The 23,245-nt window shown below is 48.3% G+C and overlaps 1 pseudogene; it reads left to right on the top strand.

Moving 5' to 3' along the window:
• The first annotated feature begins 709 nt into the window (after positions 1 to 709).
• LOC120654575 lies at positions 710 to 14,952 on the top strand (annotated as a pseudogene).
• The last annotated feature ends 8,293 nt before the right edge of the window (positions 14,953 to 23,245 follow it).

The following is a 23,245-nucleotide window of genomic DNA, read 5'->3' as shown; positions in this document are numbered from 1 at the left end:
CGAACAGGCTGTCGCCCGGGTGGCCGGCCTCCATGTACAGCGAGGTGCAGACGAGCCGCCTCCTGCACGCGCTGCCCCTCCCCTCCGTCCTCCACTCCGACTTCTCCGTCGTCGATAGGCCCGCCAGCTCCGCCGCGGAACTTGCCTGGAAGGACCAGAGGAGCCACGTCGAGTTTGGGGAGGGAACGCCGCCAGCCCGCCGCCGGCGCCGTGCGCAGGGAGAGCGCCGCCCGCCGTCAGCCACGAAAAGAATAGGGGCGAGATGAACGGTGCTCGTTCTGGAGATGGGATCGATGGGGCAGCGGCAGTAATGGAAGTTCCGGTCAAAGAAAGTGTGAAAAACTACAAAATGAATTGGAAAATGAAGAAAAGGCATTGTAGCGGGGTGCACTCGTTTCATAATGGCAAAAGAGCGAAGCCTACAAGAAGAATGACAAAGTGGCGAAGCCTACTTTTGACAATGGTTAAATCCCAAATTTCTCGTTGTTAACCCTTTTACAAGCATCTGCATGACTATCTCCTGGTCCTGGAATGTTTGGATGCTGGTGCTAATTAATTAATTTGAAATTCGGAACATATATAAATGAATTGGGATGATCATACAAATTCACAAAACATGGAATTGTAAAATCTAAATTCATTGGAAAATTAGGCACATTTCTTTTCTTTCACATGCTCCGCATGAATTCGGACCCATTTGGGTCCAGCCAACCCCAACGGCCCATCTCCACATCACCGAGCCGCTCCCACGTTCGCGGCCGCCGGAATCCGCCGCCGCATCACGCACCGGCGGCGGCGGCGTCTTCTCCGACTGCCGGACCGGCACCCATGTGGAAGCGCCTCCTGGAGGCGACCAAGCAGGCCGCCTCCTCCGCCTCCAAGCCGGCCATCCCCACCGCTGCCGTTGCTCCCAAGCCCTCGACCTCCTCCGCCGCCTCCGCGTCCAAGGGCGACACTGCGGTCGCTGCCCCGAAACTCTGCACCCGAAAGAGGCCCTTCTCCGGCCGCCGCGACGCCGTCACCCCAGCCACCACCGTCACGCAGGCCTCGCTCCTGCGGCTCAAGCAGGCTGCGGCCTCGAAGAAGACCACCTTGCCGTCCTCCCTCATCCAAGCTCACGCCCACGCCCTAGGTAACAAGCAATGGGGGAACTACCACCTCCGTCCTCTACCTCTATTCCATATGCACTAGCTTCTGGCTCCACTCTCAGCCTTGTTCCTTCTCCTGGGCAGACGAGGATGATCCCCCTGAGGCTCTCACCAAGGCGCTCATGTCCGTCCTAGATGGTACCATTGCACTTCCATATAACCCTGCAACAATTTCTGTTCCAACTGTGGCTGTGACTGTGAGTTATCATTAGTTCAATGCTCAGGGCCTGATGATGTGGAAGAGGCGATGCTCTCCGAATCACCAGTGGACTTGGAAGATGCTGGGGAGGTTGCTACGAGCAACAAGATACTGGACTTTGAGTGGTTCAAGTCACCGCCATCGAGGGACCCACTGATGCATTGGAGGAGGGAGGTGGCGAGGGAGAAGAAGAAACAGTACATATTCAAGAACGTCGAGAGCCGCCGCTACACGAAGCTGATGTGGTTGTGCGCTAATAAGCTTGGCACAGAGTCGACGATTGAATTTTTCGGAAAGCTGGGGAGGGAAACTGGGGTCAAGGAGTTCAATTCATTGATTAAGCTTTGTCTAGACAAGGCGAGGGCTTGCAAGGATGTTGACTCCGCCGTGGAGTACATTTACAGGGCTTACCACCTTTTTGAGACCATGAGAGATAAGGGCCTTAGTATTGAGCAAGATGTTTATGGCCCATTCCTCTTGTATCTTGTCGACATGGGGTTGTTGGAGGAATTTGAGATGTTCACTGCATTCTTTAAGGATGTGAATCCACAATCCTTCTCTAGAATAGCTTATTATGAGATGTTGCTTTGTATTAGAGTTCAAGATGAAGAAAAAAATTCAAGAACTTTGCCACTCTGTTGAAGATTACAATGAGAAAGCTCACTATGATATAGCAGGTAACCATCCAAATATCGTAATCAGATTCTTCTTTTCTCTTACTCGTTCATGATAATTTGGAAGTGCTAATTCAGATGCATAATGTGTTCAAGCTTGCATACTGACAGATGATTCTCACAAGTGCCCTATCGGACTCGTCTATTTTGCAGAAAGTTACATGTTAGCCTTTGCTGAAAGCGGCAGAAAGGAAGATCTGATCGGCTTGTTGGATTTGCTTGATCTAACGAAAGTTTCAGGCTCAAAATACATATCCAATATATTCAAATCATTGGGTAGGCTGGAACTAGAGAACTATGCTGATAAACTTCTTCAGGGAATGAGGTCAAAAGGTAATAAATGAAGTGCAGGTTTTCTATATTTAGCTCAAATTTCTTCTCATGTCAATAAAATGGAGATGGACACAAGTGCTGAAGTAATATTAGCAGAAAATCTTTTCACTGAAGTTGCATTTACCACTAAATAGTGCCGAGCCTTTTCTTTCTTCTGTTTTGTGGTTTGCCTTAAGACTGTTTTGTTTTGTTTTTTTTGTTTCAAAATCTATCTGCTAATTTTTTGATTTGTGATTTCAGGATGTTCTGATGGAACCATTTCATCCTCAATTTTGGGCTATGTCGCAAATATACCGAACATATTGGTGAGGAATCTTTTATGATGACTACTGGCAGTGGCGGAGCGCCGTGGAGGCGAAACTGGGCCTTGGCCCCCCTTGGCCCAGGAAAAACAATGAGGAGCCGGCCGGCATGAGCTTCTGGCGCGCGTCTCTCGGCAGCTTTCATTTCTTCTTCTTTCTCGAGAGCTCCTTCTAGAGGCTGCTCAGGTAGCCGCTGTACTTGTTCAAGAGGCGGTTCTTCAGCTCCTTGTCTTCCGTGCTCGGCCACTGTAGCACTGGCCCCCCCTTAGATTCAATGCTAGCTCCGCCACTGACTACTGGTAACATTCATAGCTTCTAATATAAAATGAACTATAAGTGCAATTTATTGCATCTGAACGAACCACTAGTTTCCTGTATCATCAATTTAGTAATAACTTTACAATGTAAAAGTTGTATTGTTTTACATTTTCTTCATACAGTAAAAGGATCATGCTAAACTTCGAAATTGAAGCCACTTACCTGTCAAAATACATTGCATTGGGAGTAATTGCTGAGGGTAGTAGAAATTATCCAAAATATTAGTCAAACCATTTAGAAGGATGGCATTTTTCATCATAGATCGCTACTAGGAACCTTGTGTCAGTATCTTGCCAACTGTCGATACACCTTGGGTCCTTGAGGTATCCTTATGTTTGATATTTGTGAAGTGATACACTTATTGAATTATCGTTATACTATGTTAATTGTTTTCCTTTCATGGTTACTACGTTAGGACTTCCTTGCAAAATATATTTTGCTTCCCCTGTTGCCTCCTTGCAAAGAAGAATTTCTCCATGTTTGAAAAAGTGTAGGAGGTTATGAAGTTAATGAAGGCCCTTATACCTAATAAACTTTGTTTCTAGACCACCTTTTAATGATGTTTTTTTCTTGAAGGTTGAAGAAATGTTAGTGGCATTTCATAAATGGCATGAGAAATTTGAGGTAGCACCCTCTATTGCTGCATACAACACAATCATCTCTATCTGTTGCAATTCATCAAAGGTAATGACACATGCATTCACAGCCTTATTGTAATCCTAGTTGAATGGATGATGTGATATGCCGAAGCTTTATCAATCTTTTTTAAAATAGCGGAAGTTGCTAAACTCCTGTCATTTGCCTCCCAGGCATACAAACATTGCTTCAATGTTGCCATATTGGTCATGTTCATAAGTGTTATTTTACCTTTGCTGGCTTGGGTATTACTGAACCAACTTTACGTTTCCAAAATGTGTAGCTTGGAGTGCATGGTTAATACATGTTTCACCTATTATTTCATTTGGCCATCTTCCCAATATTTTCTTTTTGTAATTTATTTAAATTGGGTTGGGTGTCAGAACTTCTACCACCACCACACCGAAGGTAATTTTTCTTCGTGCTTAAATGAATCTGGATTCATTGAAAATCCTTGGTTGCTTGGACCCCTGACTGATCTGGTTCTGGATATTGGGTGAGGTGAGAAAAGTGGTGAATATGTGATACTTGTTAATGCAATTATACGCAGTTCTCTTGCGTATTCAAGAAAATGCTTGATATCAAGTTAAAATACCCTTTTAAATCTAAATTTTCCTTTTGTTGACTCTAAAACATTTCTTGCAGTTGACACACAAAGGTTTGCATCAGTTGATTGCTAAACAATGATATTAACACTAGAACTTATTTATCCCACTTCAAACTGATATCACATATATACATGTGCTATGCTAAATCTGGAATAAGCTTAGCTTCAGTTCTGAGTGTTTGAGTTGAGTTCATCTTTATTTCTCAAAGCAATGTTGTAACTAATTTAAGACTCGTTGCAGATCAGCTTAGCTCTTGATGTAGCTGACAGCATGTGTAAATCCGGTTCCAATGTGACAATTGAATTGTTTCACTCAATCATACATGCTTGTGAACAAGGAGGCGAACTTCACATGGTAAGTACAAGAGCTTGTAAGTGCATCAAGCAGGTATCTGTTACTTGTTAAGAGGACATCTCTGGTAGGTCAGAGGAATCTGTCATTTCGAGGTGCACTTCCCTGTTGTAAATGATTGTATATAAATGAGGCAACAAGCATAAGCACTTATTTGACCACAAGCTTTTCCAGTATGAACTCAGCCTAACCTATTTTAAGTTAAAACACAAGTACTGCCACATTTTCTCAAGCTATTTCAGCATAAATTTGGATTGGAACATCTCTAAAGAGATAGCTTTGGATAGGAGCGCTTGGAGACTAGCTATCAATGTGCCTGAACCTTGAACTTATTTCTTTCGGGTTTCATCTCTAGCCTACCCCAACTTGCTTGGGAAAAAAGGCTATGTTGTTGTTGTTGTTGTTGTTGTTGTATTTCAGCATAAATTTGATTGTTGGTGACATTATGCCACCTATCACAAGTTTATAGCAAACTCCATGATATATGTGTTAGCGAAAACCCAATTTGTATTTCAAAGCCCAAAAGGCCTAGCCCACATGTAATGGGTATGGAAAGCACCCCTTCCACAAGATTCATGATTAAAAACTATTGGTAGTCTGGCACATAGCAAATTTTTTTTTCAAAAACAATCTTTTATGTGATCAAGTGACATCTTACTATGAGCTATAATCAATGTTTGCCCTAATTTTGCAGGCCCGCCCCATGTATGATTTGATCCGTCACCACAATTTGAAATTGAAAAGCGAAACATTCAGAAGCATGATAAGTTTATTTGTAAAAATGAAAGATGTAAGTCATGATGCTGGAAACCTACTATGTTTTTGGCCTTATGTGAAGCTGTTTCTTATCGATCCTTGTTTGCAGTTTGAAGGTGCTTACAATATACTCACAGATGCTGAAGAATCTGGGGAGATATCAACTGTAAGCCTGTATAATGTTATAATGCTCGGATATTATAGGGAGGTAAATTCTTGGATCACCGTTTCTTTCGTTTGTTTATCTTAACATTGCATACATTACTGTATTCATTGATATTCCTGAATGCACAGTGGCCCTATTATTGACCAGTATATTTGTTCAGTCAGTATGATGTGTTTACACCTACGAAATGACACATACTTCGCTTGTTTGCTCAGTGTTACTCGAATCTTTAACATGTATAACAACTCCAATAGTCATACATGCATTTTGCGGATCCTTCTAAAAAATCTGACTAAGTTGCAAATACTGCTGAGAATGACATTCTGAAAAATCTCCCTTTATTTTACCTCTTTTGGCACTTCTCTGTAACTTTGAGATTGTATGTTACGCAGAAAAACTACAATGGAGCACAAATGGTCATGTCTCAAATGCAGATTGCTGGAGTAAAACCAGATTCTGAAACATTCAGTTATTTGATACTGAACTGTGAGTCTGAAGAGAGCATTGCTAAGGTTTGCCACGTCCCAGATCATTTGTTATTGCCACTGTCTCCTTTTATGTTGTGGTTCGTGGAAAGGCACAAGTCTTGGTTCTGGAGAACTTTGTCTTAGCAAAAACGACCTAGTCTAAGCTAAGTAGTACCAGATCAATTCCTTCCGCTCACCTAAGCATATCTCTAGTCAATCAAAATTTCTTTTAATTGGTGAAGTCTGTTTGACCTTGGATAAGCTTCCATCCAGCACAACACATCCTGCACTATCATTACCTATAGTTTCCCACTGTAGTTCCATTGCAAATGATTGTGTGGAACATATATTTTATAAATTTATTTCTATGTATTTTTTCTAATGTTTTAACTGCTTTGACAGTATCATGACCAATTACGGCAAGATGGAATTCAAATGACTAAACATATATATGTGGCACTCATTAATGCATACACAAGACTTGGGAATTTTGATATGGCCAAGCAGGTAGATGATTTTTTGCTGATCAGAAAGTTCTTTCATTTAGCTGCTTTCGTGCTTCAATTCTCCCGTATATATTTTTTTTTTGAAAACTGTACAGCGGGGGAAGCCCCCCGCTGTGGTATGGTATATATATAAATAAGAAGAAAAAAGAGTAGAACTGTACAAAAGGCCGCCAACCACAAAGGGCCCTGGGGACCTAAAAAGGAGGGGTAAACCTCATAGAAAACTCTGAGAAAGGAGAAGAGAAACTTCAACTAAAGTTGGACATTATCAACCCTGCTAAGAAAGGCATGTCGTTTGTCTTCCTTGATTCTATGAGCTTGTAGTCTTGCCTCATCTATAAAGTTTGTAAACCAACCTCGGACTGTTGGTCTTTTCCCTTCAAAGATTAGATTGTTCCTTTGCTTCCATATGTGCCAGGTGGCTATTATGAAAACTTCCATGAAGAACCAGCTCCCGTATATTTCTCAGTATCGCGGAACGAGGGCTATGGTGTTTTTTGTTACATTGGCTATGTTAAACTGTTGTTGCCTCCTTAGGTTCTACTGGATAAGGAAATACCAAGTAAGCTACTCAGTGAAATCAAGAGTGCACTTGTAGGAGCACTGGCATCAAATGGCCAGGTATTGGATGCACTCCGCATGTATACCAATATAAAGCAATCTGGAGGCTCGCTAGAGCCAAAGGCTGCCATTGCCCTGATTGTGACTTTGTGAGTAGATCTGTGAACCATCTTTCCTGTTGAAATAAGCAAATCTGTGTAGTTTAGAATTAATTGTTGTCTCCATTTCTTATAGCATTTCAATTTGCTTCTGCAGGATCATATTCAAACAGAAGGTGAAGTGGATAGAATGCATCAACTTCTGGATGAGCTGAATGACTTAAGCAGCTGGTTTGACGGGTGTGGCAGAGCTGTTCTATACTGTGTTCAGCACAACTACCCTGAGTATGATAGCTGATGTGTTGCCTTTCTACATCATTAAGTCAAACTTATCACAATATGCTTATATTGTTAGGAGCTCAATTCTAACTCTCATTGAGCTGAGAGGATGACAATGAACTTGGGGCAATTTTCTGGTTTTCTCATATTCACAAACTCAAAGCCATGCCAACCCAAGGGGCTGGGGATACATACTTATAGGCAGCCAGGGCAGGCAGCCAAAAGATGCTAAGATGCTAGTCAAAAGAACTAAAGCTAGATGTTGTCCTAGCAAACTGACTGTCCTAGCAAACTGAAAGCAAACTGACTGTCCTAGCAAACTGAAATATGCTAAAGGAATAGATGCTCTGGTCCTTGCAAGGACCCTATGCCTTATCCATCCAGCACAATGACTTATCCATCATTCTCCCCCTAAGTCTTGTGCGTCGTCTTGTGGGAGGATTGGACCATCCCGGTCCTGGAGCAGAGCTCAAGGAACTTGATCCTCCCAAGGGGCTTGGTGAGCAGGTCTGCAAGCTGGTCCTTGGTGTTGATGTAGCTTGCCTTGATGCTCCCGTCCTCCAAGCAGCCTCGGATGAAGTGGTACCTCACCCGGATGTGCTTGCTCCGTTCATGGAAAACGGGGTTCTTCGCCAAGGCCAGGGCGGACTTGCTGTCCACCCTGAGCTCCACCGCTCCAATGTCTCTGCCGAGTAGATCACCAAGCAGTCGAGCGAGCCAGAGCGCCTGAGTCGACGCGGTGGAGGCCGCTATGTACTCGGCCTCGCAACTGGACAAGGCCACCACCTGCTGCTTGACCGACTGCCAGCTAACAAGGCACTCGCCGAGGAAGAAAAGGATCCCGCTCGTGCTCTTGCTGGTGTCGATGTCGCCGGCGTGGTCGCTGTCGCTGTAACCGACGAAGTGTGCCGCTCCAGGGCACCTCGGGTAGTGGAGACCGTGGTCGAGAGTCCCCGCAACATAGCAGATGATCCTCTTCACGGCCTGCTGGTGCTCCGTCGTCGGTCGCTGCATGAACCGACTAACGTAGCCGACGGAGAACGCCAAGTCCGGCCGCGTGTGGGCGAGGTAGCGGAGGCTCCCCACAAGGCGCCGGTACTGAGTAGCGTCCACCTCCTCTGTCGTGCTGTCACGGCTCAGCTTCAGCCTCTCCTCCATTGGAGTGAGAGCTGGGTTGCAGTCGGTGAGCCCGGCGAGCTCGACGACGCGCTTGGCGTAGGCGGTCTGTCGAAGTGTGATCCCGGAGTCGTCCTGGTGCACCTCGATCCCCAGGTAGAAGGAGAGAGGCCCCAGGTCGCTCATCTGAAAGGTGGCCTTCATCTCCTCCTTGAACGCCACCACCTCCTCATCCTTGGTGCCGGTGATCAACAAGTCGTCGACGTAGACACCCACTAGCAGGGCATTGCCTCCATTGCCCCGCCGGTAGATGGCCGCCTCGTGCGGGCTTTGCTCGAAGCCCATCCCCTTGAGCGTGGAGTCCAGCTTGGCGTTCCACGCCCTCGGGGCCTGCCGCAAGCCATAGAGGGCCTTGCGCAGACGTAGCACCTTACCCTCCTTGCCGGGGATCGCAAACCCCGGCGGCTGGTGCACGTAGACCTCCTCCTTCAAGTCGCCGTTGAGAAACGCCGACTTGACGTCCATGTGATGGACGCGCCAGCCCTCCTGGGCAGCCAGCGCAAGGAGAAGTCGCACGGACTCCATCCGTGCCACGGGAGCGAAGGCATCGTCGAAGTCGACTCCCTCCTGCTGCACGAAACCTCGTGCCACCAGGCGAGCCTTGTGCTTGACGACGGTGCCGGCCTCATCCCTCTTCAGCTTGAACACCCACTTAAGGGTGATCGCGCGGTGACCACGAGGGAGATCAGCAAACTCCCAAGTGCGGTTCTTCTCAACCGCGTCCATCTCCGACTACATCGCGGCATGCCATGCCGCGTGTCCCTCGGCCTCTGCGAAAGACCGAGGCTCGCCGTCGTCGCACGCGAGGTGCAACTGCGCCTCCAGGTCATGAGGCACCAGTCCCGGCACCGGCTGATCGCCGAGAAGGTCATCCATCGTACGGTACCGCAGTGGCTCACCGTCGTGGTACGCGTCGATGCGCTCCTCGTCGTGAGAGAGCGGAGTAGCGAACTCCACCGGGCTGTGCTCAGCATGAGCAGGTGCTGTAGTAGGCATGCCCGGAGGAGTGGCTGTCGGTGCTGGAGTGCGCGGCGTCGCCGGCTGTGGTGGTGCAGCCGAGGAACTCGGCGCAGCCGGAGTCGTAGCTGAAGAGCGTGGTGCCGCCAGTGTGGCGGGCGCCGGAGTCGATGGAGGCTCGGGGACCGGGGTAGGCACGCTCAGCGAAGAAGAGCTGCCTACTCCCCCGGCTCCCTCGAAGTGGACGTACTCGACGGTGAAGTCGTCGTACGTCGGAGCTGAGCTGTCGTCCACCGCCTTGCCCCACGCCCATTCTCGCCCTTCGTCGAACACAACGTCGCGCGCCGTGCGCACACGCTGTGTCTCTGGGTCGAGAATGCGGTAGGCCTTCGAACCCTCCGCGTAGCCGATGAACACTCCCGGAGTGCTCCTGTCGTCGAGCTTGCCGATGTGGCCAATCTCCTTGGCGAACGCGAGGCAGCCGAAGACCCGCAGGTGGGAGACCGCCGGCTTACGCCCATGCCAAGCCTCATACGGCGTCATGCCGTCGAGTGCTTTGGTGGGCGAGCGGTTGAGGATGTAGACGGCCGTCACCACCGCCTCTCCCCAGAAGACGGCCGGCATGCCCCTCTGCTTGAGGAGGGCCCGGGCCATCCCCACCACCGTCTGGTTGCGCCGCTCGACGACGCCATTCTGCTGCGGGCTGTACGGCGCAGAGTAGTGGCGCTGGATGCCCTCATCCGCGCAGTACGCCGTGAACTCGGCCGCCGTGAACTCGCCGCCGTTGTCGGTGCGCAGCACGCGCAACTTGCGGCCGCTCTCCGCCTCCGCAGCAGCCTGAGCACGCCTGATGGCGTCCGCAGTCTCTCCCTTGCTACCAAGGATCATCACCCACATGAAGCGGGAGAGGTCGTCGACGAGCAGCAGGAAGTAGCGCCGTCCTCCTGGTGTGACCGGTGTCACCGGGCCACACAAGTCTCCGTGTACGAGCTCGAGCCGCTCCTTGGCTCGGAAGCTCGCCTGCTGGGGGAAGGAGTGCCGCCTCTGCTTCGTCAGCACGCAGACGTCGCAGAGCTGCTCCACGTGGTCGAGGCACGGGAGGCCTCGCACCATCTCCTTGGCGCCGAGCCGCTTCAGGGCCTCAAAGTGGAGGTGCCCAAAGCGCTCGTGCCACTGCCATGCCTCGTCGTCCCTGCGAGCTGCAAGACAAAGAGGCTGGGCCACCCCGACATGGAGGATGTAGAGACGGTTCTTCCCTCGAACCACCCTGGCGAGAAGCTGGCGACGGTGGTCCCAGATGCGGAGGACCCCGCTGTCGATCACCACGCGGGAGCCGCTCTCATCGAGCTGCCCAAGGCTGATGATGGAGTTCCGCAGCGCCGGGATGTAGTAGACTCCGGTGAGCATCCGGTGCTCTCCGGACTTGGCGGTGAAGATCACGGAGCCCACGCTCTTGATCTCCACGGCGGAGGAGTCCCCGAACCTGACGGAGCCACCTACGTTGACGTCCAGGTCGGAGAAGAACTCCCGCCGCCCGGTCATGTGGTGCGTGGCGCCGGAGTCGAGGTACCAGCCATCGACCCTATCGTCGTCGGAGCCGTTGCCGAGGAGAACTCGGGCACGCGGCTCGTCGAGGTGGAGTAGAGCGGTGACAGGTGGTGCCGCCGGATGCGGCTCCATGTCCCCGTGGAGTAGGAACAGAGCCGGCTCGTCATCCGGCTGGGCCTCCGCGACGTGGGCTTGGCCCCCACGCCTTCGCTGCGGGCAGTCCCTGGCCCAGTGGCAGGCGTCGTCTCGTGCCGCCTTGGGCCTGTCAGCGGCGCCGCCCTGAGCATCTCCGCGGGCGCCACCCTCGGCGCGCCCTCGTGCCCCGGCTTGGGCACCTCCGCGCCCCTTTCGCGGCTTGCCGCGCTTGCGGCCGTCAGTCGAGGAAGAGGGCTCCCCCCTCCTCCTGTCACCGCGCCGAGCCTCCCACTGCTCCTGAGTGAGGTGGAGCTTCCCACCGATGGAGATGCCTCCCGAGGGAGGCTGTGGCTCGTCGCTGTCGACGACCTTGAGGCGACCTATCGCCTCCTCGATCGTCATGGTGGAGAGGTCCAGCAGAGACTCGATCGAGCGAGCGGTCTGCCTGTACCTCTCGGGGACGCAGCGGAAGAGCTTCTCGACGGCTCTCTCCTCGTCGTAGGTGTCATCGCCGAACTGCACCACCTTCCGCAGCAGAGTGTTGAGACGGAGGGCGAAGTCATCAACATCCTCACCTGGCTTGAAGGCCAGGTTCTCCCACTCCTTGCGAAGTGCCTGGAGAGTGGTCTTGCGGGCGCGGTCGCTGCCGATACGTGCCGCAGCGATGGAGTCCCAGGCCTCCTTGGCAGCTCGCTTCTTGGAAAGCGTGAACTACATCTCCGGCGGGGCTGCTGCGATGAGAGCATCCAGCGCCCGTCGATCCTCATCGTAGCCGACGTCGCCGTACCGGACTGCCTCCACATGTGCCGCACCTGGAGCTTCACCTCCATGACTGCGGCCCACTCGACGTAGTTGGTCTTGGTGAGGGTGGGCCACCCACCGCCAGGACCGACGTCCCTGACCACCGCCTGGAGGCCGTGGTAGCCGGGGGCGCCGCAGGCGCGCACCCCAGCCAGGAGCTCCGCCACGCCCTGCGCGACGCCGCCAAGGCGCGGGCCGCCGCCAGTGGCGCCGCCTCCGCCCTGCGCGCCGCCGCCGGGTGCGCGTCCCCCTGGACCGTCGCGCGGGCGCGCAGCCGTCCCGGCCCTCCTCCTTTCTCGCTGGCCCCTGTACCGCAGCCGTCGCCTCGTTCCCCTGGACCCTCCTCCTTCTCTCCTCCTTCCCTTCCGCCGCCGCCAGGGGTGGCTGCTGCCACCGCGCGGTCCGTTCCCGCGCTCTCTTCCTCTCCAACTCCTCAAGGTCCGCGTCGGCGGTGGCGTCGCCGGCGATGGAGGCCGCTGAGGCTGCCGCGCAAGGTCTCAACCTCGACCATCCGCCGCACGCGCTGCATCCTCCGCCGCCTCTGCTTCCACCTCCGCCCAGGCCGCCGCCAGCTCCGCTGCAGCCAGCCTGGCCGCCCTCGCCGCTGCTGCAGCGGCTTGTGCCGTCGCTTGCCTGCGCTCCTCTGCCGCGGCGAGCTCGGCATCTCGCTGACGCCGTGCGCTCGAGGCGACCGAGCGCTGAGACGGTGCGTCGGACATGGCGCACCTCCAAGGGGCTGCTGCGTGGAGAAGACGCAACCTCAGACGAGCTGCTGCTCGTCTGCTCGGGTGAGGAAGGTGGAGCGGAGGGTGCAGCAGGTGCTGCTGTGCTAGCTGCTGCTGCTGCGCTAGCTGCTGCTGGTGGCTGAACTGCTGCTTGGGAGGGAGAAGAGCAGGAGATGTCTAACCTACAGGAAAGTACGGCTCTGATACCAGATGTTAGGAGCTCAATTCTAACTCTCATTGAGCTGAGAGGATGACAATGAACTTGGGGCAATTTTCTGGTTTTCTCATATTCACAAACTCAAAGCCATGCCAACCCAAGAGGCTGGGGATACATACTTATAGGCAACCAGGGCAGGCAGCCAAAAGATGCTAAGATGCTAGTCAAAAGAACTAAAGCTAGATGCTGTCCTAGCAAACTGACTGTCCTAGCAAACTGAAAGCAAACTGACTGTCCTAGCAAACTGAAATATGCTAAAGGAATAGATACTCTGGTCCTTGCAAGGACCCTATGCCTTATCCATCCAGCACAAGGACTTATCCATCATATATGCTATGTCTTTTGTTGCCAGTGCTGCGATTGATTTACTTAAGCAGCTCAAGGAGAAAGATGAAATGAGTACTTATATGGTTGTCGATCAGGTATTCTTTTATTGGTCCTTTTGGGCTTTGGGATCCCTGATGACCTCCGATTTCCACAGTTTGATCAAAATCACCCTTGTATAACATACTGATGGCCTCTGATTTCCACAGTTTGATCAATATCTTATTGGTACTTGGTATTGCTTTAATTAGATAGATCTCATTACAAGCTAAAACAACAGTCTTTGTGTGACAAAATTTGAATGCTAAAACAATACTCATTTTGGGACGGAGGGAGTACACCTCTCTTGTGAAACGTGCAACTTCACACCTGTCTCTTGTGAAAACGTGCAATTTTTACCTTTAGTTTGTTGAAGAGTTATTGCATGGTATAAAATGACCAGGTATATCTATAATCACGCTTACAATTGCAATAATTCAGTTCTTTGCAATTGTTCCCTTCTTTCTTTTGCCTAAATACTAGAAATGGAAATCAACAGAAGATCTCGTGTTAATGCTGTTCTTTACTTTCCGAATTGCACACCCTTCTTTTTCCAGTGTGTTGAGAGCACTTTCCCCTTCTGTGCTGCCTGTTCCATTTGGTCTCTGTTTGTTTTCCATGGAACAAACGTTTTTTTTTCTTTTCCCCCCTTTTTTTGGCTTTGGTGAGCATTTCATGTCTTCTTGATGCGATCTCTCTTGTTTTCTGTTAGTTCGAAGAAGTCATTCCATTTGAATTGTGGTGGCAGTTTTTGATTTTAATGAACAATATAATTGTTCTACTGTATTTATTGGTAATGTAGATCCCTCTGAATTGTTTTCCTTAAGGATGCATTAAACGTTCCAAAACACATTTCCCCGTGAGCTACATGTTTCCCTTCCTTTTGGCTTCCGTTGTAACTTAACTTACGTGCTTGAATGGTTTTTCGAAGGTTTTTTGCCAAATATGGGAAATGGAGATCACAAATTTGGATCTTGGAATGGTGCTTCTCCATGCCGTCAAAGAGCTCGGACTTAATGTTTCTCGGACAAGCCTTGATTTTCTTCTCAGTGCATGTGTAAAGTCAAATAATTCACAGCGTGCCCAGCAGATCTGGTCAGAATATAAATCTGCTGGTCTTTCACACAACGTGCTGACTTCCTTGAGGTTGGATCATAATAATATATTTATAGGTTGATTTTTCTCGTGGAGCCATGTAGATTTCTCTGGATGTGATTTTTGTTACATTTGTGCCTGCAGGATGTATCAGGCTATTCTTTCATCCGGGGGACGGAAGGCAGCTAAGAAGGTTCTGAAAAAGATATCAGAGAAGGACGAACATGTGCGCTACATAATAGAAGCTTGTCATAGAACATACTGCAGTAAGGATTTGAAGCCTTCTGCTACCATTAGGTTTGGTGTAAAAAACAGAGCTAGTTCAAAACAAATAGCTGCAAATGAGGGGACGGAGGGTTAAGAGATCTATTTATTTTTACCCCTCCAGTTCCATGAAATACTGAAATGAAATTAAATCGATTCTTTTGCTTAGGCAAATCCGTTCTTTCTTGCTTGCTCCAATCGGCTTGGATCGGATAATTGCTGGCGTTAAACCATATATTTTTAAGGAATTGGTGGAAAATTTCTGAATATATCTTGTATGCATATCAAGGCCAATATGAAGCCTTCAGGCAGGCTGAAAGACAATAGTAATTTCAAATTGTAGCGTTACTGTTTGAAGTTGCTACATGCATTACTGTTTCTAGCTTGAAACATGCAATCATACATCCAAGGCATTGCCAAAAGATCATGAGACCACTAGCCATATTTGAGGCCCCCCTTTGGTGTGACCACAGGCCACCATTCCTGCCAGCCTCCCTTCCCATAGTGCAATCCATGTGACCACAAGAGTTTGGACACTGTGAAACAAGCTAGCAACACTGCCCCACAAGGTCTCAGTGCCTCAACAACCAGGAAAAAGATCTGTTGATTAGTACTGTGTTCCGGAGTGGCAAATTTGCCGTGGAAACCATGATTTGTTCATTTCATTACATGCAACTGCAAGAGAACTTGTGGCTGCAATTGTGTTGCATATGCATTGCATCATGGCTTCCTCATGTCAAGTCCCTGTCTGTGACTAATGGACCAGACACTAGCATTACCTTAAAACGTGCATACATGTCTAGACAGAGCAAACACAAAAGGGGAAGAAAACAACATTGCATTTTGCGATCTCCTTTTTCGCCGTTTCCTTTGAAACCCAGCTGGTACCTTGTATGATTCTGATAGAAACCTCACGGTAGCAGTGTTCAAGAAAATTGTGCACTGGCCCTGGAGACAGCAAGAAAAGCAACACCCACACTTGCACCCTAGCTAGATAAGATGAATGGTCCATACAAATTCAGGGTCTCTGATGATCTGCTTTTCTATGAACGGTGCGCGCATACAATGTGTGTACTTGAAGATACGAAAACATGGTCATGGAGTTTTAGAGATTTGCCGAAAACGCGCGGCCCGTTCGTGTCCCCAGATGAAAATCAGGAACCAGCAAGCTTAAGATGCACGACGGTTTGGCATATACCCTAGACATGCACACTCCTGGTCTTCATCGCAAAAGATTTATTTTATTTGCTTGCTTTGCACCCCTTTTCCTTTACAGAAATGTTTGCACTTTGAAAGGTTTAGGACCAGTGGTGGAGTGGATTGGATGTATCATGTAAGGTATCCATGGAACAGAGCAGGTTGGAACCAGTTAGGCCGTCGTGTCAATCCTTCTCTGATGCTCAATACATCCAAAACTTTAGCATCGCAACAGAATTGCATCTCTTTTTTACATCTTTTTGTGCCCTTTAACGACACTCAGCAATGCAAGACATGCATTTTAGTTGTCCCAAATCAAAACTTTTATATTCTCGACTAAGTTTGTAGAAACAATGTGGCAAATAAATGCACTGCCAAGGCATGTTTCATAATGAACTTAATAAATTTAATTTGATGCTCAAATGCTGATGTATTATTCAACACACCAGCATTCGGTCAAATTTAGAGAAATTTAACTTAGGACGAAACTAAAACGCCTTGTGTTCTGAAACAGAAGCATCACAAAACATTTTATATGCAACTGTGGCATGTCTGAGTTTTACATATGCACCCGAGATGATTAAACAAAATAACCTAGAATGGTTATTTTGTAGTTTGTCTCCCATACCGCTATCTACTGTTGTAGTTGTAAGGATGCCAAGGATTGCACACACAGAGAGAAAACCGCTTACATGCATGGTACAGGTGGTCTGGTATGTGTTAGGTGCGAAACCAGCCAGCACCCAGGTTTTGAAGCAAGCAGCATATGCATGGATGCCATGCACACCACCAGGCACGCCAGGCCGGGCATGCAGTTGATGAGCAGCAGAATGCAGCAGCTTGGCCACTAACCGGTTGACATGCTTAGCTTGCAGGTCGATAGTGCCAAGGCACTCCACTCCCTGCCAAACTAAGGGCATGTTTGGTTTGGCGCCTATGGCGCCACACCGCGCCTAACCTGCGGCGGCCGATTCGGCCGCCACACCTGCGGCGCGGGATGTGTGGCGCGGTGTGGCGCCGTAGGCCACGAACCAAACACGCCCTAAAGGTGCACAAGCACACAAGCTATAGCACACACCTTTCTCCCACCTCTTGAATCTCTGGGAGGAGATTCCACTTTTGCCATGTGGTTGGGTACCCCCACAAGCCATGCATGTAGGAGAGGGGGGGGGAGAGAGAGAGAGAGAGAGAGAGATGCATGTATTCTCCATGGCCATGAGCATTCAGCTAGCCGGCCAATGCAAGTTAGTGGCCAAGATGTGGGGGTCTGGATCAAAAGGACCAGCTCGCTCGATCTCGGCACACATTCTCACTGATCTCCTTTTGACCTGTGCTCATCTTGTTGAAGCCTCCAAACGAATTGATATTTTTCCCAATGTGTTCTTTCTTTGCCGTTCTCTTTGAGAAATTGCCATTACATTTGAAAGGGCAGCATGTCGAGTCGTCTGCACTGTTCATAGAGCAGACACCAGGCATGCATTGGCCCTGCTTGGTTCCCAGCGCTAAGTAGCGCTAGGAACTATAGCTAACTTTGACCGCTAATTACAGTGTCAAACTAAGTCAGTTTACAAAACCAACTCCAGAACCCCTGCGCTAGGAACTCTGAAGAATCTAACGATGCCTTTAATCGCGTAATTAGAGGATGGGCACTGTAGCATCACTGTAGCCAATCATCGATTAATTACCGTCATTAGATTCGTCGCAAAAAATTACCCATCCCTGAAAAGGTTTTGCAAATAGACTTCATTTTGAACTTCATGTATGGAAGATTTTTTTTTCCGGCTTGCGTGCGCTAGGAACAGTGGCTTGAACCAAACAAGGCCCTTGGCACCAACACCAGTATACTGATGAGCACAGTTCATATGCAAGTGCTGCTTACTCAAGCGCAGCACGCACGCACGCACCAACACCATGCATGCATGGAGTTGTCATGTCTCGCCCGTCAGCTGGAGCACCTCCAGCAACAACAGGATTACAGGGAGGCGCACAGCAGCAGGCCGGCGGGCAAAGAAGGCGGCCGGTGAGGTAGGTCAGGTGCTGGATCCTTTGCGTTGTCCTGTGCCCCTGTAGTTATGTATGCCTTGGGTACTAAGCTAAGCTACCTGATCTCCCTGAGCTAGTGGTGTCACCTCATCTCATCACCGGTCGGCACGGCGGGTACGCAGATCGATCGTTGCTCCTGTGGTCACCACATCTATCCATCCATGCCATCAGGATAACGCCCCTCTTTAGTTTCTCTGCCCTTGTTCGTTGTTCCAGAAGAGAAGAGGATATGAGGCGGTACGGTGTAGCTAGCTAGCGCATGCAGCTGGCTCATTGTCGACGACAGAGATGCATGCGTTGCAGTACTGGGGCTGATGGATCGATCTTGTAGTAGGTGATCTTGTATACTGAATAGACAGACTCCCGTGCCGTGTGGCCTCCTGGGGCCACGTATGTGATGATGCAAGAACGTTGATCCAATGGCTAATAAGCGTGCCACGCCATAAAAAAATGGGCGCCGCTAGCACGCTCGGCCCATGGAAAATATCTCTCATCGAACAGTCCATGCAACATCCAAAAACAGCACCTGCAACAAAGAAACTCAACATATGCAACATCGAAAATCAGTGTTTGCAACATTAGAAAAACATATTGAATTTTTTTTGTAGGATCTAAACATGCTTAGAACTTAAAACTTAAACTCATACGGGATCTACATCTACTCAAGTAAGCACAACCCTTAAAAAATACATGAGAGAGTTAGATCTAGACCAGCGAGAAGCGCCATCGGGTTCGTCGTAGACGCGTTGGCCATCTCGGTTGGCGTAGTCGTCGGTGCAGTAGTACTCGCCGGAGTCGTGGAAGTCCGCGGCGGGTACCGACGTCCTTCCGGCCTCCAGCAACACTGTCCTCTCTGCGAGGGGAGGACGAAGGCGTCGCGGCGGTGACCTTTAGGTGACTCCAGCGCCGCCGTAGATCGGGCGGCTGTAGGGTTTAGGGTTAGGCCTCTGGCTAGGTTTTTTTACTGCTGTCAAAGGAGCCGCCCCCACCCCCTATTTTATATGGCGCTGAGTGACCTGGGGTCACAACCATGGCTGGTTGGGCCCCCGATCAGGGCGCTTAATGGGTTTCTTTTGGACTTCTTATCCTTTCATGTTTTTCTTTCTTATCGGCGTTTTTGACCACCGAATATTCCAACAATTTTATCATCCATCCATTAATGACGAGAAAAATCCACCACAACATGAGTTTCACGTAGCATGGAACATACTAAATCTCTCGATGAAAAATGCAACATCTAGATAAAACAGTTGCAACATGCATGTAAAATGCGTGCAACATCAAAACATCCAGATTACTTTTGTAATATCCGTATGAAACACTCACAACATTGTTCTACAACATTTGATACACGTGAAGCATATGCTTGAAACATACAAAAACTTTGATTAGACTTATATAAAAATTAATAATATTCATGATACAAAATAAGCATAATTAAATCAATTATGAAATATATTTTTATAATAAATTTATTTGGAGACCTAAGCGCTAATAATATTGGTCAAGTTTGAACTAATTTGGTCAGTACGGAGTACTCTTTGTGGACGCAGGACGTAGACAACTATTGCTGGGAAAGAAAATTAATTAAGAGAATATCCGAAAGGAGTGATGGCGATCAGATAGATAGATCACACGTGCAGGGCTGTGCTGTTCCACTGGTCGTCATCGTCAGTCAGTTATATCCAGAGGTCGCAACCCAGCTGGTGGCTCTCAGCTCATCCGGCCGGCCAACTAACCATGAACAACCATGCAAGGCTGAGTAGCTGCAGGTACCAATCGTCACTTCTTTTTGCTGTGCGAAGAAAAAAAATACACGGTAAAATATTTTCTATGCACTCCGAAGAAAACACACGATAAACTGATCTTTACATATCGATCTATGCCATGCGGCATTTGCCAAACCTTTTGCTTTTTGTATTTCGATCACGGCAAAGAAGTAGTGCATGGACCACCAGAAACCTTCTGGAATCGTAGCGGCAGCAAGCTATCTAGCATCTCTTCATCGGCTAGCTTCGGCTAAGCTAGCGTAGCTGCCAGCCTCTGCCAGGCCACCATTGGTAGCTCGCTCCCGATCGAGGAAGGACTCGCTGCGCGAGGCGCCAGGATCGCGCGCGCCAAGCTTCGTTCGCGGCTGGATATGCATGTGGGCCCGCGTTGGACGGCGTTACGCCTACGCCCGGAACGGAGGCGGTGGACGGTGGTAGGGGCCGGCCGGTCTCGATCGTGAGAATGTCAGATCACGCACGATACGTCGCCGCCACTTTTCCCCGGTGCCGGAGCAGCACGTATACGCAGACGTAAGCAGGCAGTAACCCTGAGCCGCGAGCCGCCATTGCCGCGGGGTGGAGGCGCATGGCCGCCATGTGTGCCGGCCGGCGTCGCGCGGCGGCATGCATGGAGGTGACGATCCGTCGCCGATCCATCCATCTGGAGGCATCCGATCCCGACACGCCGCCGGCGGTGGTAGACAGATGTGCCTTCGCTACCAAGCTACCTAGCTGCTGCAGGGGCCGGCCGGCCTCAGGTGGAGCGTGACGTGCGGCAGCACAACCGCAGGCAGTAAAAACTAGACGGCCGCCACGCGCGCGCGCGCGAGGGCGGACCTATCGGGGCTCGCCTGTCCCTCATCGGAACTGGCGCCGCCCCACGGCCCACACCCTCCTGCAGCACATCGCATCGCTCCTGCATGTGCATGTGCAACGCAGGTGGAGCAGAGATCTACGCATGTGCAGCGCAGGTCGAGCAGAGATATACTCCTACTAGTGACCTGAATCGTAGGCACGTCGGCGCGGAACAAGCCAAACGATCGAGCTACCGCACAAGCACGCATGTGTTGGATTGTTCTATTGCGCGCTTTCTCTTATTATATTATGATCTTATTTAGATGCAAAAAATTTACATTTCCAATAACTGTAAACTTACATTCCAAAACTTCACAATCCAAATGGCTATAAATTTTACATCAAATATTTGAACACATATAAATATTTGCTAATGATGAATTAATTCGGTTTAATAAATTTGTCTCGCAGTTTACAGACGGAATCTGTAATTTATTTTGTTATTATTCTATATTTAATACTTCAAATGTGTATCCGTATACTTTAAAAACTTTACACCCGTGTAACCAAAACTTTTCATCCAAAACTTTACAAAGGTCTGTTTAGTTCCAAATTTCTAAAAAGTGATCTAATTTCAAAAAGTTTTGAAATTTTAGGTGCATCTAAACAATGGTTGAAAATGATTACTCTCACCATCCCAAAAAAAAATACTTTTTCCGTCTTCAAAAGAACATAATTATGAGATCCGTACTAATCAAACTAGTTCAAATTTGATCAAATTTATATTAAATAGTATTAGTGCTTATATCTCTAAAAAATTTATTATGAATATATATATAGTCTAATGGTACTTATTTTGTATCACAAATGTTTTTATTTTTTCAATAAACTTAGTAATTCTTTGAGGTTGACTTAAATCAAAGGTATATTGTACAACTCGCCAAAAAAATTTAGCTACATGACAATCAATAAAGCGGTGTTGAATAGTTTCATCACTAGAGCAAAAGCAGCACTATTTGGTACCATTCCAATTTCTTTTTATTAAATTATTTTAGTAACATCTCTTTTTAGATACCACATAAGTATTTTAATTTTAAGAAGTTTTTGAAATATAGGTTCATAAGTATATTTTGATTATATTGTTCAATTTTTTATAGGTGAAAAGTAGTAAAAATTATTTTTGAAGATTGTGTCGATATTCAAAATGATTTTTTTTCGGTAAAAAAAATATAAATTTAGTTAAATTTAAAATTGTTTAACTCCGTATTATAATTTTTTGGGAACAGAGAGAAGGACTAGTAAGAGCATCTCCAAAAGTTTGCCATATTCTATTTGGCAAATCAACTCTCAAAATTATTTATCAAGTAAAAAACAGTTCTTTCTCCAATAGTTTGCTATTTCGGACTTGACAAAATGAAAAAAAGGCAATAGACAGTATACAAGAAGGGAGAAGTCTTTATTTTCGTGGTCAGTACGCAGCATGCAAGTAGGAAAAGGATTTGCCAAGCCCTTTCCCAATTTGCCATATATACACGGTGAGGGATGGTTTTTGCCAAGTTGCCATATTTTGCCAAGTCGTTTTTCAAACTGTTGGAGTGGTGTTTTAAATGTTTTTTATCAAAATTCATGGATACCAACTCTATTTGCCAAATTGTTGGAGATGCTCTAAGACCTGTATTGCATAGGTCGAGCCCCGAGCCTTCGCATCCTTGCAGGGAAAGAGACAGCTAGACACGCGTCGCCCGCCGCTGTGCCACATACGCAGGGAGGGCAAGACCAGAGTCAGAGCAGAGGGCCTTGGCTACGTAGAGCTAGACCCTGTTTGGATGGGCAGATCCAAAATTTTGGATCAGAGAATCTAGTACTAAATAAAGTATAATTACAAAATTAATTGCAAAATTCTAGGATTATTTTTCGAGACGAATCTAACGAGGTAGGTTAATTCACGATTAGTGAAAAATCACTGTAGAATCACTGTAGCAAATCATGGCTAAATTAAATTCATTAGATTCACCGCGCCAAATTACATTCATTTTTGAAATTTTTTTACAAATAGACTTTATTTAATATATCATGCAAGATTCTTTGATTCAAAATTTTGAATCTACCCATCCAAACAGGGCCCCTAGTCGATGGAGGTCGGCACGCATGGCTTCCAGCCGCGGCCTCCACGTACGGGCCGGCATGGTGGCTAGTGGCTACCACTACCAGCGCAGCTACGACCCCCAAGAGAAGATGACGCGCGCTAGCTACTCCTTTTTGGCGACATGGAAAAAGGACGGACACGGCGGCATGGAGATGGAGCCGCGCGCATCTTTGAGGCTGTGTTTAGTTGTCCAAATTTTCCGTCACATCAAAATCACATTAAAATATAAAATATAGCAAATGACGCATACATAGAATACTAAATGTGATAAATGTGAGTAAATAAAACAACTTATAGCACAATTTAGATGTACGTGCGAGATGAATTTTTTTAGCCTAGTTAGCCCATGATAGAATAATATTTATTACATACAAACGAAAAATTCTGCCGTGTTTTTCAACTTCACTTTTCGCAACTTTTCGCAAACTTCTCGTATCTAAACACAGCCTGAATCTCGCTCGCAGTCGCAGGAGGGGCTAGGCTAGCGACCTGATCTGATGCCGCCCATCCATCCACGATCCATGGCATGCACGCTTCGGCGTCGCGACCGAGACCATCGACGCGCGCTGCTGCGCGGCATGCCGGCCGGCCGTGCCCGCCGGCCGGTTCGGG

This window comes from Panicum virgatum, chromosome 1N (genome assembly GCF_016808335.1).
Source record: "Panicum virgatum strain AP13 chromosome 1N, P.virgatum_v5, whole genome shotgun sequence".
In the NCBI taxonomy this organism is placed as follows: domain Eukaryota; kingdom Viridiplantae; phylum Streptophyta; class Magnoliopsida; order Poales; family Poaceae; genus Panicum; species Panicum virgatum.
Note: the sequence above shows the minus strand (reverse complement) of the source record. Positions and strands in the feature narration are given on the sequence as shown.